We start from the raw sequence: 18,162 nt of genomic DNA on the forward strand, positions 1-18,162 counted from the left end.
TTTAAAACATTGAAGCAAGCTATTAATAGAATCTTTAACATAAAGATTTAAATATTGCTTTTTTTTTTTACTTTTGTGGGTTTTCCTTTCATTATTTGTTTCATTAACTCACTTCCTAAAGCCATATTCCAATACATAAGAAATTTAATACGTCTAGTTTCAACTTATAACTGGGTGAGGAGTTTTCTGGGAAAAAAGGAACTTTAAACTTAACTCATTATTCAAATAAAGACTTTGTAGATGGGAGGACACATGTACACCCGTGGCTGATTCACGTCAATGTATAGCAAAAACCACCACAATATTGTAAAGTAATTTGCCTCCAATTAAAATGAATAAATTAATTTTTTTAAAAAAGGAAAAGAAAACATACAGACCAAAGCAAAAAAATAAATAAATGTAAGTGGAATATAAGCTTTAAAAAACAAACGACTTCATAGAATGCAGTCTTACGATGTATTTATTTTTGGCCAATATTTGGTATTAGAAAGTATTTGGTGAGAGAGACAGGAAATGTAGAGAGAAACAGGAGAGGTGAGGGGAAAGGTGAAAGGATGAAGCAAAGAAAGGAAAAGACTAAAAGGGAAGAGGAAAAAGAGAAGAAACAGGACATGCTGCAGAGTGATCCGAGAAAGACGCTTTGAAGCAGGTGCTTTGTAATATACCCAACAAGCGCTGCACTTGAATTCAAACTATTTAACGTTTTTATCGTAGAAACTAAGATCAGCAACACACAAAAGAGAGTGACAAATTGTTCATAAGTTGTCCTTACACGCAAATGAGCATTACAAAGTTATTTTTGCCCAGTTCAGTACTGAGGGTTATAAACTACTGACCTATCAACAATTGGTCCTTTGAAGGCTCAATAATATTTAAAATAAATTTCATCAGGGTTTTCTTCAAGCCAAGGTGTGTGTTACCAGAGTCATGAACATGACTTTTTTTCTGCAAAAAAAGAAAAAAAAAAATCAAAAACCGTGAAGTAAAATTTCAAAAAAGAAAACTATACTTCTCTTATATATCAATTCACATTAGATCCTCTCTAAGACTTCTCAGAGGAGCAATCCCACACCCAAGGAGCAGTGGCTGTGTGGGCACAAGAGGGCTGAGAGGAGCTACTCCACGTTCAAGGTCAGGAGAAGCAGCTGTGAGGAGATACCCCTCATCCAAGGTAAGGAGCAGTGGCTGCGCTTTGCTGGAACAGCCATGAAGACATACTCCACGTCCAAGGTAAGAGAAACCCAAGTAAGATGGTAGGTGTTGCAAGAGGCAACAGAGGGCAGACACACAAATCCTAATCACAGAAAACCAGTCAATCTAATCATATGGACCACAGCCTTGTCTAACTCAATGAAACTAAGCCATGCCCTGTGGGGCCACCCAAGACGGGTGGGTCATGGGGGAGAGGTCTGCCAGAATGTGGTCCACTGGGGAAGGGAATGGGAAGCCACTTCAGTATTCTTGCCTTGAGAACCCCATGAACAGTAGGAAAAGGCAAAATGATAGGATACTGAAAGAGTGACTCCCCAGGTCAGTAGGTGCCCAGTGTGCTACTGGAGATCAGTGGAGAAATAACTCCAGAAAGAATGAAGAAATGGAGCCAAAGCAAAAATAATACCCAGCTGTGGATGTGACTGGTAATAGAAGCAAGGTCCAATGCTGTAAAAAGCAATATTGCATAGGAACCTGGAATGTCAGGTCCATGAATTAAGGCAAATTGGAAGTAGTCAAACAGGAGATGGCAAGAGTGAACGTTGACATTCTAGGAATCAGCGACCTAAAATGTACTGGAATGGGTGAATTTAACTCAGATGACCATTATATCTACTACTCTGGGAAGGAATCCCTTAGAAGAAATGGAGTAGCCATCACGGTCAACAAAAGAGTCTGAAATGCAGTAGTTGGATGCAATCTCAAAAACGACAGAATGATCTCTGCTCGTTTCCAAGACAAACCATTCAATATCACAGTAATCCAAGTCTATGCCCCAACCAGTAACACTGAAGAAGCTGAAGTTGAACAGTTCTATGAAGACCTACAAGATCTTTTAGAACTAACACCAAAAAAGATGTCCTTTTCATTATAGGGGACTGGAATGCAAAAGTAGGAGGTCAAGATACACCTGGAGTGACAGGCAAATTTGGCCTTGGAATGCAGAATGAAGCAGGGCAAAGACTAACAGAGTTTGGCCAAGAGAACGCACTGGTCATAGCAAACACCCTCTTCCAACAACACAAGAGAAGACTCTACACATGGACATCACCAGATGGTCAACACTGAAACCAGATTGATTATATTCTTTGCAGCCAAAGATGGAGAAGCTCTATACAGTCAGCTAAAACAAGACCGGGAGCTGACTGTGGCTCAAATCATGAACTGCCTATTGCCAAATTCAGACTTAAATTGAAGTGAGAAATAGATTTAAGGGACAAGATCTGATAGATAAAGTGCCTGATGAATTATCGATGGAGGTTCGTGACATTGTACAGGAGACAGGGATCAAGGCCATCCCCATGGAAAAGAAATGCAAAAAAAGCAAAATGACTGTCTGGGAAGGCCTTATAAATAGCTGTGAAAAGAAGAGAAGTAAAAAGCAAAGGAGAAAAGGAAAGATATAAGTATCTGAATGCAGAGTTCCAAAGAATAGCAAGGAGAAATAAGAAAGCCTTCCTCAGCAATCACTGCAAAGAAATAGAGGAAAATAACAGAGTGGAAAAAACTAGAGATCTCTTCAAGAAAATTACACATACCAAGGGAACATTCCATACAAAGATGGGCTCGATAAAGGACAGAAATGGTATGGACCTAACAGAAGCAGAAGATATTAAGAAGAGGGGGCAAGAATACATGGAAGAACTGTACAAAAAAAAATCTTCACGACCCAGATAATCATGATGGTGTGATCACTCACCTAAAGCCAGACATCCTGGAATGTGAAGTCAAGTGGGCCTTAGAAAGCATCACTATAAACAAAGCTAGTGGATGTGATGGAATTCCAGTGGAGCTATTTCAAATTCTGGAAGATGATGCTGTGGAAGTGCTGCACTCAATATGCCAGCAAATTTGGAAAACTCAGCAGTGGCCACAGGACTGGAAAAGGTCAGTTTTCATTCCAATTCCAAAGAAAGGCAATGCCAAAGAATGCTCAAACTACTGCACAATTGCACTCATCTCACATGCTAGTAAAGTAATGCTCAAAATTCTCCAAGCCAGGCTTCAGCAATACGTGAACCGTGAACTTCCTGATGTTCAAGCTGGTTTTAGAAAAGGCAGAGGAACCAGAAATCAAATTGCCAACATCTGCTGGATCGCCAAAAAAGCAAGAGAGTTCCAGAAAAACATCTATTTCTTCTTTATTGACTATGCCAAAGCCTTTGATTGTGTGGATCACAATAAACTGGTGAAAATTCTGAAAGAGATGGGAATACCAGACCACCTGACTTGCCTCTTGAGAAACTTATATGCAGGCCAGGAAGCAACAGTTAGAACTGGACATGGAACAACAGACTGGTTCCAAATAGGAAAAGGAGTACGTCAAGGCTGTATATTGTCACCCTGCTTATTTAACTTCTATGCAGAGTACATCATGAGAAACACTGGGCTGGAAGAAGCCCAAGCTGGAATCAAGATTGCTGGGAGAAATATCAATAACCTCAGATATGCAGATGATACCACGCTTATGGCAGAAGTGAAAAGAAACTAAAAAGCCTCTTGATGAAAGAGGAGAGTGAAAAAGTTGGCTTAAAGCTCAACATTCAGAAAACAAAGATCATGGCATATGGTCCCATCACTTCATGGGAACTAGATGGGGAAACAGTGGAAACAGTGTCAGACTTTATTATTTTGGACTCCAAAATCACTGCAGTTGGTGAGTGCAACCATGAAATTAAAAGACTCTTACTCCTTGGAAGAAAAGTTATGACCAACCTAGATAGCCTGTTAAAAAGCAGAGACATTACTTGGCCAACGAAAGTCCGTCTAGTCAAGGCTATGGTTTTTCCAGTGGTCATGTATGGATGTGAGAGATGGACTGTGAAGAAAGCTGAGCACCGAAGAATTGATGCTTTTGAACTGTGGTCTTGGAGAAGACTCTTGAGAGTACCTTGGACTGCAAGGAAATCCAACAAGTCCATTCTAAAGGAGATCAGCCCTGGGTATTCTTTGGAAGGACTGATGCTATAGCTGAAACTCCAATACTTTGGCCACCTCATGTGAACAGCTGACTCATTAGAAAAGACTCTGATGCTGGGAGGGATCGGGGGCAAGAGGAGAAGGGGACGACAGAGGATGAGATGGTTGGATGGCATCACAGACTCGATGGACATGAGTTTGAGTGAACCCTGGGAGTTGCAGATGGACAGGGAGGCCTGGTGTGTTGCGATTCTGGGGTCACCAAGAGTTGGACATGACTGAGTGACTGAACTGAACTGAACTGAACTGAAGACTTCTCATCCTGGCCTGACTTGTTCAGATCATAAACTAGCCCTGACAGAAGATACATGCACTTTGTATTTAAAAGGAATTTGTGTTTGAGAGAGAGAGGAAAGATTTCAGAAGCTGTATCAGATTTCTATTTCTTTGGGACTCATAGATGTTTATAATATTTTAAGTTTTGGCTCAGACAGTAAAAGAATCTGCCTGCAATGTGGGAGACCTGGGTTCAGTCCCTGGTTTGGAAAGATCCCCTGGAGAAGGAAATGGCTACCCACTCCAGTACTCTTGCCTGGAAAATCCCATGGATGAAAGAGCCTGGCAGGCTACAGTCCATGGGGTCCCAAAGAGTCAGACATGACTAAGCAACTTCACCTTGGTCTGCTAGGCCCTAAGAGCATAATAGACATATCTAACACTAAAAAATGTAAACCCAATTATAAAAATTAGCAGTGGATTAAAAGTACTTTGGATTAGAAACTTTCGAAGCCATTTCTTCCAATTTTTTTCAGAGCATCTACACTCAATGGAAAGTCAGGTATTTTGGTCCTTGGGACTCAACCTGCCCTCTCTCATCATTTCACTAAACACCATGGCTAGCCACAAAGAAGATCATTGCCTTTGTGGTTTACTCACCAAAAAACTTCATAGTTCTTCTCAAATCCTTCAATTCTTACAATATAGAGACACTAGTTTTATTCAAGTGGGTGACTCATCTCTCCGTTATTTTCTCAAGGGAAGAGTAATTAATTTGGGGAGACTTTGCCAAAATAACAACCAAATGCCTTTCCCTTCCCCCTATGGTTCCTCTGACCAGAGAATGATATTTCTGGCAAGAGTTAGAATCCATCTGTAGGAATGGGATTACAAGGCTACAGTCAGAACTTGGATTCTTCATTTCATTTTTTTTTTTCAGTAAATGTTTATGGAATATCTACAATGAACCAGATAGTTTTATTCAATAATAAAAATGAGAGCAACAAACTGTTGAGGGCTAAAAGTGAGATTCTATATTAAACACATTATGTGAGGTATACTTTGTGATGGGTCCTATTATTATTCCCACTTTACAAATGAGCTGTATGAGTTTAGATAATTTGCCCAAGATCAGAAGTGAGTGGTGGCAGAACTGAAATGTACACACAAATCTGCCTCCAAAGCCTCAATAATATTCCTGCCATCATGATGCAAGAATTCAACTATTTTAAAAAAGAGAGAGAGTAGAAAAGTGTGTGTATCTGTGTGCGTCAAGTATGTATCTATCTGTGTGTGTCAAGAAGGATGGAAGTGAAATGTTCAGGTAAGGTTTTCTTTAAAATTTGATACTGAAGTTGAAGCTGAAAAATATTATCCAAGGCCTAGTTTAAATAAATTGAGGGTTTAGGAATACTGGCAGGTTTAAGAATTGAGCCAGACTATATCACTGTTGGATAGTGAAGAAAGTATCTCTGTGAGTCTACCCAGTATGGTGGTAATTCCATCCTGTTTTGAGACAATTCCAATCAATACTTTTTGAAACATCCTTCAAGTATACCACTGACTTCCCTGGTAACTCAGACGGTAAAGCATCTGCCTACAATGCAGGAGACCCAGATTCAATCGCTGGGTTAGGAAGATCCTCTGAAGAAGGAAATGGCAACCCACTCCAGCACTCTTGCCTGGAAAATCCCATGGACAGAGAAGCCCGGTAGGCTATAGTCCATGGGGTCGCAGAGTCGGACACGACTGAGCGACTTCACTTTCAAGTATATTGTGTGCTTCCATTATTACTATCAATTAGCTGGAAAATTGCACAAGCAGAATAGTTAGAAAGCATTGAGCAACTGAAAAAACCAGTTATATGTGACTCACTGAAATATGAATAAAGACAGCTTAGCTCAGCCACACAGCGGTTAGGTGAGCACAGGCCCAATCTCTAACCTGAGCCGTGCTGTCAGCTTTTCCTTGAAATGAGTCGCTCGAGCTTTCTCAGCCTGTTTTCCTCATCTTCGTTGTTTCAAGGATTAAACAGAAAAAACAAATAGAACTCCCTTATGACCCAGCAATCCCACTGCTGGGCATACACACCGAGGAAACCAGAATCGAAAGAGACCCATGTACCCCAATGTTCATCGCAGCACTGTTTATAATAGCCAGGACATGGAAACAACCAAGATGTCCATCAGCAGATGAATGGATAAGAAAGCAGTGGTCCATATACACAATGGAGTGTTACTCAGCCATAAAAAAGAATTCATTTGAATCAGTTCTGATGAGATGGATGAAACTGGAGCCGATTATACAGAGTGAAGTAAGCCAGAAAGAAAACACCAATACAGTATACTAACACATATATATGGAATTTAGGGAGATGGCAATGACGACCCTGTATGCAAGACAGCAAAAAAGACACAGATGTGTATAACGGACTTTTGGACTCAGAGGGAGAGGGAGAGGGTGGGATGATTTGGGAGAATGGCATTCTGACATGTGTACTATCATGTAAGAATTGAATCGCCAGTCTGTCTGACGCAGGATACAGCATGCTTGGGGCTGGTGCATAGGGATGGCCCAGAGAGATGTTATGGGGAGGGAGGTGGGAGGGGGGTTCATGTTTGGGAATGCATGTAAGAATTAAAGATTTTAAAATTTTAAAAATAAAAAAATAAATTTAAAAAAAATCAATAAATGGGAGCCATATTTTTACTAACTTAAAAAACCAGGATCCAACTCTAGATAAAATTTCCATTAAAATTTTGAGAATTTGTTTTCAAGTGACTAAAGAAATGCACCTTCTCTGACATTCCTCATAAATTATTTCCCATCACACCACAATTACGGTCCCCCTTTCTCCCTGGAGCTTTCTGTTCGGCAAGTCACCAGTGCTGAATTCTGCCGTATTGGGGGGGAAATCTGTGGTCTTAGGCAATGTTCACGGTGGCACTTCAGAGCTGATGTTGGTTCACAGGTTTCTGGGTGGGTCCACACTTTATATGCTACTGACAGTCTACTATAAGGACTAGTACACAATTCCAATTGTACAGGTGCCAACTATTTCTTGGGTACACATCTAGGAGGTGAACCTAAGAATTGAGGTTATGCGAATGTTTAGATCAAACTAGATAAAACTTATTTCTGAAGTGTTTGCATCAATATATACTTCCAACAGCAATGTAAAAGACACCAGTTGGTTCATATACTCCCCATCAGACTGGCTCATACAACTCAACATCAAAAACCAAACAGCCTAACTAAATAATGGGCACAAGACCTGAATAGACATTTTCAGAGCAGAAGACCTGAGAAGACACAACTGAGCAACTGAACTGAACTGAATTCAAAAAAGTCTATGCACCCCAGTGTTCATTGCAGCATTACTTACAGTAGCCAACATACAGAAGAGGCCTAAGTCCCTATCAACAGATTAATGGATAAAGAAGATGTGAAATACACATACATACACACACACATAATGGAATACTACTGAGCCATTAAAAATAAAATTGTGCCATTCGCAAAAATATGGATGATTCAGTGGATATCGTGCTTAGTGAATTAAGGCAGACAGCAAAAGACTAATACCGTATGTTTTTGTCCATCTGGGAAGCATGAGAAGTCCTTAGAAATTAGAACCATAAAATACCTATATTAGAAAGTCAATACATCTGTGTCTCTTTTGCTATCTTGCATACAGGGTTATTGTTACCATCTTTCTAAATTCCATATATTTGCATTAGTATACTGTATTGGTGTAATATCATATAAGAAATGAATCGCCAGTCTAGGTTCAATGCAGGATACAGGATGCTTGGGGCTGGTGCACTGGGATAACCCAGAGGGATGGTATGGGGAGGGAGGTGGAGTGGGGTTCAGGATGGGGAACACATGTACACCCATGGCAGATTCATGTTGATGTGTGGCAAAACCAATACAATATTGTAAAGTAAAAAATAAATAACTAAATAATAAAATTTTTTAAAGTCAATAATGTCTAGAATCAATTATCCAAGGTTTTGACTCAAAGAGGTTGAAAAATAAGAGGAAATTAGCAGAAAGTAGGTAAAAAATAGGAAATAATAAGGTTAAGAACAAAAATCATTGAAACAGAAGATATAAAAACAATAGAAAAATCAATGAAACAAAAAACTGGTTCTTTGGGAATCTTAAATAGAATAGACAAAGCATTAGCTAGAATTATAAGGAAGGGAGGAGGAGGAAAGGATAAGGACAAGAAAGTACAATAGAGAAGAGACAAATTATTCATATGAAGAAATAAATATAAGTATGACTTAAATGGGGCTTCCCTGATAGCTCAGCCAGTAAAGAATCTACCTGCAATGCAGGAGACCCTGGTTCGATTCCTGGGTCGGGAAGGTCTGCTGGAGGAGGGATAGGCTACCCACTCCAGTATTCTTGGGCTTCCCTGATGGTTCAACTGGTAAAGATTCTGCCTGCAAGAACTGGGTTCAGTTTCTGGGTTGGGAAGATCCCCTGGAGAAGGAAATGGCTACCCACTCCAGTATTCTTGCCTGGAGAATCCATGGACTGTATAGCCCATAGGGTCACAAAGAGTCAGATATGACTGAGCGACTTTCAGTTACTCATGACTTAAATGGGTTTCTTAGGTGGCTCAGTGGTAAAGAATCTGCCTGCCAATGCAGGAAACACAGGAGACATGGGTTCAGTCTCTGGGTCGGAAAGATCCCCTGGAGAAGGAAACAGCAATCCACTCAGTATTCTTGCCTGGAAGATTCCATGGGCAAGGAAGCCTGGCAGGCTATAGTCCATGGGGTCACATAGAGTTGGACACCACTGAGTGACTGAGCATGAGCACATGTTCAAAAACGTATTAGAACATCCAGAGAAAAACTCAAATGCATTAATTTTTTGCAAAGGTGTCAAGATAATCCAATGATTAAAGAATAGACTTTAAACAAGTTATGCTGTTTCAATGGGATATCTATGAGAAAAAAAAACCACTACTACCAACACAACACCCCAAAATTAATATGAAGTGATTCACAGACCTACAAGTTAATGCTTAATCTAAAATAATATCTATTTCTAAATGTTTGAGTAGACCAATATATGTTAGATATGACCCAATAAGCAGAAAATAAGAAAAAATGAACTTTATCAAGAGTTTAAACCTTTTACAGTTTCTGATGCCTGTATTTCATCCTGGTATGGGTCATACATTTTTAGCACATCTCCTAATTTTTTATGAAAAGCAGACATTTTATTTATCTTAGCAACCTATTGTTATTTTTGGCTGTGCCGGATCTTCACTGCTGCCCGCAGGCTTTCTCTAGTTGTGGTGAGCTAGTTGCAGTGTGCAGGCTTCTCGTCGCTGCAGTTTCTCTTGTGGCACAGCACCAGCTCTAGGGCACGCAGACTTCAGCAGTTGTGGTACACAGGCTCAGAGGGCTTGGGCTTGGTCTTGGGCTTCAGTAGTGGTGGCACATGGGCTTAACTGCCTCGCAGCATGTGGGATCTTCATGGACCAGAGATTGAATCTGCATCCCCTGCATTGGTAGGCAGATTCTTAACCACTGGACTACAGGGGAAGTCCTAAAAACCAGATACCTTGGATAATATATTGTAGCAACTTGAGATACCAAACACCTACCTACCTCCATCTAGGTGGCTCAGTGGGTAAAGAATCCACCTGTGACACAGGAGACGCGAGTTCAATCCTGGGATGCAAAGACCCCCCGGAGTAGGGCATGGCAACCCACTCCAGTATTCTTGCCCGGAGAATCCCATGAAGAGATGAGTCTGGCTGGCTGCAGTCCATGGGGTCGCAGAATCAGACATGACAGAAGCAACTGAGCATGCCCTATCAGATGTCACCACTTTAAAAAGTGAAAGGGCAACTCATGAGCAAGGAGAAAATTATATACATATACATATATATGTATATATTATATATATGTATTATATAATTTTAAAACTATTTTTAAATGTGCAAAGGACATGAACAGCAATATCACTAAAGAAAATATATAAATGGTCAATAAGGGCATGAAAAGCAGTGCTCAACAAAATTAGCAACAGGGAAGCAAGAAATTAAAACCACAATAAAGTACCAGGACATACTTCTTGGAATTACTCAAAGGAAAATAACTTCAAATGAAAAGAATGCAGAACAATTGGAACTTTCTTGTGTTTAAATTTATGTTCTCATTTTTACTGCTAATATTCCACACTGACAAACTCATATGTACAAAGAAAGAAAAATATTGTAAGATGGAGCCTTCTGGGTTTTGTGGCTACTTAAACAGCCCTCTGAGAAAAGTAAAAAACAGTGCTTGCATAAAAACTCATAGAGATCAATTAAAAATATATATATCCCAAGTTACCTTGAGCAAGAAGAATAGAACTGTAGACCAACCAATTCCTGATTTCCAAATTAGGAATAAGCCATCCACATACATACAGTCAACTGAACTTTCACAAGGATGTCAAGAAAAAGAATGGTTTCTTCAGTAATGGCTTGTGTACTCTGGATAACCACAGGCAGAAGAAAAAAATCAGATCCTTATCTCATGGTATACAAAAAATAAAACTCAAAATGGATTAGACTTAAATACGAGACAGGAAACAAACAAACAAACACAAAAAACTACTTGAAGACAACACAGAAAAATCTTGACATTGGTCTAGGTAATGATTTTTTAAATATGACACCAAAAGTAAAAGTAGAAAAGTGGGGCTGCATTAAAAAAAAAAAAAAAAAACCTGCACAGCAAAGGAAACAGTCAGGAATAAAAAGGCAGCCAGTGAACTGAGAAAATATTTGCAGCCACAGCCACATGTCTAGTAAGGGGTTAATATCCCACACATAAGTAACTTGCATATATCAATAGTGAAAAAACAAATAACCTAATTTTAAAATGGGCATAGGAAATTTCTCAAAAGAATACTTACAATGGCCAATAGGTAAATGCTGCTGCTGTTGCTGCCGCTAAGTTGCTTCAGTCATGTCCAACTCTGTGCAACCCCATAGACGGCAGCCCACCAGGCTCCCCCATCCCTGGGATTCTCCAGGCAAGAACACTGGAGTGGATTGCCATTTCCTTCTCCAATAGTAGGTAAATGAAAAAGTGTTAAATGTCACTAGTCATCAGGAAAATGCAAGTCAAAATATCAGTGAGGTATCACAGTTATATGGTAATTGTAAAAAAAACACAAAAATAACAAGTGTTGGTAAAGATGTGGAAAAAGGGAAACCCTTGTAAACTAACAAAGCAATTATAGAAAGTAGAATGGAGATTTCTGAAAAAATTAAAACTAGAACTACTTTTGATTCAGCACTTTCACTTCTGGGTATATAGGCAAAGGAATTAAAATCAATTATGCTGAAGAGATACCGGGACTCATGTTCATTCACAATAACTGGAATACGGAAACAATATATATGTCAGATATATGGGTAGGTCATGTGGCAGGTGTGTGTGTTTAGTTGCTATGTTGTGTCAACTCTTTTGTGACCTCATGGACTGTAGCCCACTAGGCTCTTCTGTCCATGGGATTTCTCAGGCAAGAATACTGGAGTGGGTTGCCATTTCCTTTTCCAGGATACGTAGCACACATATATATATAATAGAATATTACATAGTTTTTATCTTAAAAGAAAATTTCATTTGCAAGAGCATGAAATGAATCTGAAAAACATTATGGTAAATACAATAAGCCACATAGACAAGAGAAATGCTACATGGTATTACTTATGTGTGTGTGTGCATGCTAAGTCACTTCAGTTGTGTCCAACTCTTTGCAACCTCATGGAATGTAGCCTGCCAGGCTCCTCTGTCCATGAGATTCTCCAAGCAAGAATCCTGGAGTGGGTTGCCATGACCTCCTTCAGGGCGTTTTCCTTACCCAGGGATCAAACCTCTGTCTCTCACATCTACCTGCATTGGCAGGTGGGTTCTTTATCACTAACACCTCCTGGGAGGCTCCATTACTTACATATGGAATCTAAAATAGTCAAACCTGTAGAAGCAAAGAGTATAATACCAGGGAGGGAGAAATGAGCAGAGATTGATAAAGGGAAACCAAATTTCAGTTATGGAAGGATCACAATAAACTGTGGAAAATCTGAAAGAGGTGGGAATACCAGACCACCTGACCTGCCTCTTGAGAAATCTGTATGCAGGTCAGGAAGCAACAGTTAGAAATGGACATGGAACAACAGACTGGTTCCAAATAGGAAAAGGAGTACGTCAAGGCTGTATATTGTCACCCTGCTTATTTAACTTATATGCAGAGTACATCATGAGAAACGCTGGACTGGAAGAAGCACAAGCTGGAATCAAGATTGCCGGGAGAAATATCAATCATCTCAGATATGCAGATGACACCACCCTTATGGCAGAAAGTGAAGAGGAGCTAAAAAGCCTCTTGAAGAAAGTGAAAGAGGAGAGTGAAAAAGTTGGCTTAAAGCTCAACATTCAGAAAACCAAGATCATGGCATCTGGTCCCATCACTTCGTGGGAAATAGATGGGGAAACGGTGGAAACAGTGTCAGACTTTATTTTGGGGGGCTCCAAAATCACTGCAGATGGTGATTGCAGCCGTGAAATTAAAAGACGCTTACTCCTTGGAAGAAAAGTTATGAGCAACCTAGATAGCATATTCAAAAGCAGAGACATTACTTCGCCGACTAAGGTCCATCTAGTCAAGGCTATGGTTTTTCCAGTGGTCACGTATGGATGTGAGGGTTGGACTGTGAAGAGGGCTGAGCGCCGAAGAATTGATTCATTTGAACTATGGTATTGGAGAAGACTCTTGAGAGTTCCTTGGACTGCAAGGAGATCCAACCAGTCCATTCTGAAGGAAATCAACCCTGGGACTTCTTTGGAAGGAATGATGCTAAAGCTGAAACTCCAGTACTTTGGCCACCTCATGCGAAGAGTTGACTTATTGGAAAAGAGTCTGATGCTGGGAGAGATTGGGGGCAGGAGGAGAAGGGGACGACCCAGGATGAGATGGCTGGATGGCATCATCGACTCAATGGACGTGAGTCTGAGTGAATTCCGGGAGATGGTGATAGACAGGGAGGCCTGGCGTGCTGCGATTCATGGGGTCACAAATAGTCGGACACGACTGAGCGACTGAACTGAACTGAAAGATGAGTAATTTCTGGAAGTATATTATACAGCAATGTGATTATAGTTAACAATATTGCATTGTACACTGAGAATTTGCTAAGAGGGTGGATCATGCTATCATCACAAAAAATGGTAATACCATGATTGATAAATATGTCAATAGTTTGATTGTGGTGATTATTTCACAATGTATACTTATATCTAAATGCTGTTATACACCTTAAAAACAAAATTTTATTTGTCTGTGATACGTCAATAAATCTGGAGGAGGAGGTAGAAGGGAGAAAAACAGCTTTTTGATTCAAGAACTTTCAAAAGGCTGCCATTAATTGTATGTCCTCAGTGATCTAGCTCTCAAGCAATCAGTAATGGTTTCCAATAAAGGTTTAATAATTGATAAGAAAATACAAACTCTCCTATGACAGGAGTCAACAGGGATTCATCACATGTCACACACAGAAATTATGCCACTTTGCTATTGACAAGACATTCAGTTTTCTTAACAATCCAGGTCCTGATAGAAAAGAGGGAATCTCACAGATTTAGTTTCCAAGTGAAGGGAATACTGAGCTTCTCCAGTGGCTCAGCTCGAAAAGAACTTGCCTGCCGATGCAGGACACACAAGAGACGTAGGTTTGATCCCTGGGTCAGGAAGACCCCCTGGAGAAGGAAATGGCAACCCACTCATGTAATCTCATCTGGAAAATTCCATAGACAAAGAAGCCTGGCAGGCTCCACGGGGTCACAAACAGTCAAACATAACTGAACTCCCATGCACACACACAAAGGGAAAACTATTCCCCACTTCACAGTATTTCTCCACCCTGTCGTTCCAGAATACTTGCTTCTGGACAAAGCCTTTCCATCAAAGGAGATAATTAATTCCTAGAAGAGAAAGCAGCAGCTATAAGACAAGGTCCCTGGACCTTATCAAAGCCTCTTTGAATATCTATGAATATTCAAGAGGAAGGTGGAAGTGATTTGTGTTGCTGTTCACCTCTCTAGAACAAGATTCATCATGGGCAGAATGAACCATTTGAATATGCTTCCTTCACACTCTGTTACTTGTGCTGCTGAACCACTGACATTTATTCAAATCAGTTGTCCATAGTATTCCAGTTAACCCATTCTAAATTCAAAATCAGAAAGCAAGTTTTCTGTGAAGACCATTTGAGGCTTTAGAAGCTAGATGGAAAGAATTAAACTTCTAAGAACCCTTTTATCTCTTAAAACAGGTTTTATGAGATATAATTGATACACTAAGAACTTATACATGTTCAATGTATACAATTTCTTAACAACTGTTCATTTCAGAGTTAACAAGCCCTTCTCAAGTGTCTCACCTTTTACACTGAAAGTTACTTGCTATAAGAAGTTAGTTTGAATATGGAACTGCTCCTGAACACATTCAAACATCACTAAAATCATGTGAAGAGCTAAGGTAAGTTTTTCAACAGTGCTGATGCTCATTTTAATTTGTTACTTCATATGTATAACTCATTATTTTTCAACACTTTTTAAATATAGTAAAAGATTATTTTCCCCACACTTCAATTTTTCAAAAGATATTCATGAATTTGACACTTGAAAATTTTGAGACTTGAAGAGGTTAAGCAAATTGAGGAACCCATCTCTGTGACAGCAGGCCCCATGCTTGGCCATGAAACATCTTATTTAATGATCAGGACTAATAATAAGGATAAAACAAAATTTAATTATACTTCACATACCTGAAAGAGAAAATTACAAATATCAGTAGCATAAATCACCAGTAGATTCATCAAGTATAAATATGGTGACCCTTCCTGGGGAAACCTGCTATGGATAATATCAGCCTCTGTTGTTTCTTTGAGAGTAAAATTAGTATTAATTCTTCTGGAGTTTGAAGCATGGTTAATCAGTGTTCTGTATTACTGCTCCAAATGTTAACTCTCCCTATCCCACAGATGTATACACAGTCACAAAAGTAACTAAAAGTTCTTTTTGTGTCCATAGCAGGTGGGTGTGTTCATACATAATGACTTAACTATTGATCTATGAAGCGGATATTATTATTCTAACTTTATAGCTGAGAAAACAAGAATGTAAGGTGCCAAAGAAATGCACTTCAGATGAAAGAAGTTGCAATTGGAAGAACTAGGATTCAAACTGGGTCTTTTTTGATTCTCAAACCAAACCATTTAACCAGTGGCAGAGACTTTCTCAACATTTTGCAGAAAAATCTGGGGTCCTGTTCTTCGGAGTGATATCAGAGAAGGGAGAGTTAGGTTTGAGGAAAAAGTCAAGATGAAAGGGCTATTCAGTGAATTCAATACCACAGTTTCCTTACTACTTGAGAGTTCAGAGATATCAATGTGTGTGTGAGTGTGTGTATGTGTGTGTGAGTGGATGAAATTTATCAGTATAAACTTGCCTCTCAAGTAGTATTAAAGTAATCGAAAGTATAATAATTATTGTCATTTCAAAAGGAGGTTACTAGCTCTCCATTGCTTATTATAACATGACAGTATAGAGCATGGATTAAGATTTGGAGCAAAAAAATAAAGATGCATAATATGAACTGATCTTAGCTCTGCCTAAATTTTTAGCTGCTTGGCCTTGAACAGAATCCTTAATTTCTCTATGCTTCTATTTCTTAATGTGTAAAATAAGCATAAAACTGATGGTAGTAACCATCTTGTAGGTTTGTATCAAGGATTAAAACCAAATGTCTGCATAACATTTAAAGCACACTAAGTGTGCAGTTTTAGTTAATATTAGCACTTTTATTAAACTATCAATGTTAGTCTATGAGATTGTTTCCTCATGCGCAAAATGAATGATACAGTACCAACCATGCAAATTGTTATTGCTAGGAAAAGAAAGCATGTGATAGTATACTGTGAACATAGCAAAAAATTATTGGAATGTACCTGCTATATGTATTGCAAAGTAATTAGGTTTAGTCAACATGCATTATGAATACTTTTAATTAGCTCTCGTACCCATTCTTTGGGCTTTCCTGGTGGCTCAGTGGTAAAGAATCTGCCTGCCAAAGCAGGAGACATGGGTTCGATCCCTAGGTCAGGAAGATCCCCATGGAGAAGAAAATAGAAACCCGCTCCAGAAAAATCCCATGAACAGAGGAGTGTGGAGCGGTTACAGTCCATGGGGGTCACAAAAGAGTCAGACATGACTTAGCGACTAAACAACAATAACAACCTGTTGGGAAGAATCCAACCTACTCCAATGTTCTTGCCTGGAGAATCACATGGAGGGAGGAGCCTGGTGGGCTAGAGTCCATGGGATCACAGAGAGATGGACATGACTGAAGCAACTTAGCCCGTGCACACTGTAGTGGTACTCCTTTTTCAACTATTCTAAGTACTTTGCTATTGTGGTTTCTATCTCCATCTTCCATCCGTTCACTGAAACCCTGCCAACTTCATCCAAGACACACAAAAGCTTTAGTAGAATAACATCCAAGATTCCGTCTTCATCAAATTTCTTTCATCCTTCCACTCATATTTTCAATGACCTTCCATGGTCCCCCATTTCTTAGAGAGTAAAAGGAAAATTCCTAAGCTTTGCATCCATCCTCTACCTCTTTTTACACTTAATTGCCATTATCTGGGAAATACACTACTTCAAGTTAGACTCTGAACCATTTCAGATGATTAAGGTCTCCCGCCCATGGGTTTACAAAAGTTCCTCACATCTACATTATTAAAAGAATTTTCTCCTAGGAGGTAACTGGAATAATCTTAAGAACTCAGAATCATTTCTTCATTAAAAAAAAAAAAAGAAAGAAAGGAAAAAAGAAAGAATCACACTCAGTAAAGTCTGGGTATTTATTACTTATTAGAATGAAGAAGTCTCCCTTGGACTGCAAGGAGATCCAACCAGTCCATTCTAAAGGAGATCAGCCCTGGCTGTTCTTTGGAAGGAATGATGCTAAAGCTGGAACTCCAGTACTTTGGCCACCTCATGCAAAAAGTTGACTCATTGGAAAAAACTCTGATGCTGGGAGGGATTGGGGGCAGGAGGAGAAGGGGACGACAGAGGATGAGATGGCTGGATGGCATCACCCACTCGATGGACATGAGTTTGAGTGAACTCCAGGAGTTGGTGATGGACAGGGAGGCCTGGTGTGCTGCGATTCATGGGGTCACAGAGTCAGACATGACTGACTGAACTGAACTGAACTGAGAATGAAGTTTAATAAGCTTGCTGCTGCTGCTGCTGCTAAGTCGCTTCAGTTGCGTCCGACTCTCTGCAACCCCATAGACAGCAGCCCACCAGGCTCCAACGTCCCTGGGATTCTCCAGGCAAGAATACTGGAGTGGGTTGCCATATCCTTCTCCAATGCATGAAAGTGAAAAGTGAAAGTGAAGTCACTCAGTCATGTCCGACTCTTGGCGACCCCATGGACTGCAGCCCACCAGACTCTTCCATCCATGGGATTTTCCAGGCAAGAGTACTGGAGTGGGGTGCCATTAAATGCATAAATTAAAATTATGTTTTCTTTTGATAGCTTTGGACAGTGAATGATGGATTCATGATCTCTGAAGAAGAGGATTTGGCTTCAGAATCAGGGACCAGGCTTGATCACTCAGAGCCTTTGTGTGGTAGAAGTTTTATTACAGTGAAAAAGGGC

Source organism: Capra hircus, chromosome 15, assembly GCF_001704415.2.
Source record: "Capra hircus breed San Clemente chromosome 15, ASM170441v1, whole genome shotgun sequence".
Lineage (NCBI taxonomy): Eukaryota > Metazoa > Chordata > Mammalia > Artiodactyla > Bovidae > Capra > Capra hircus.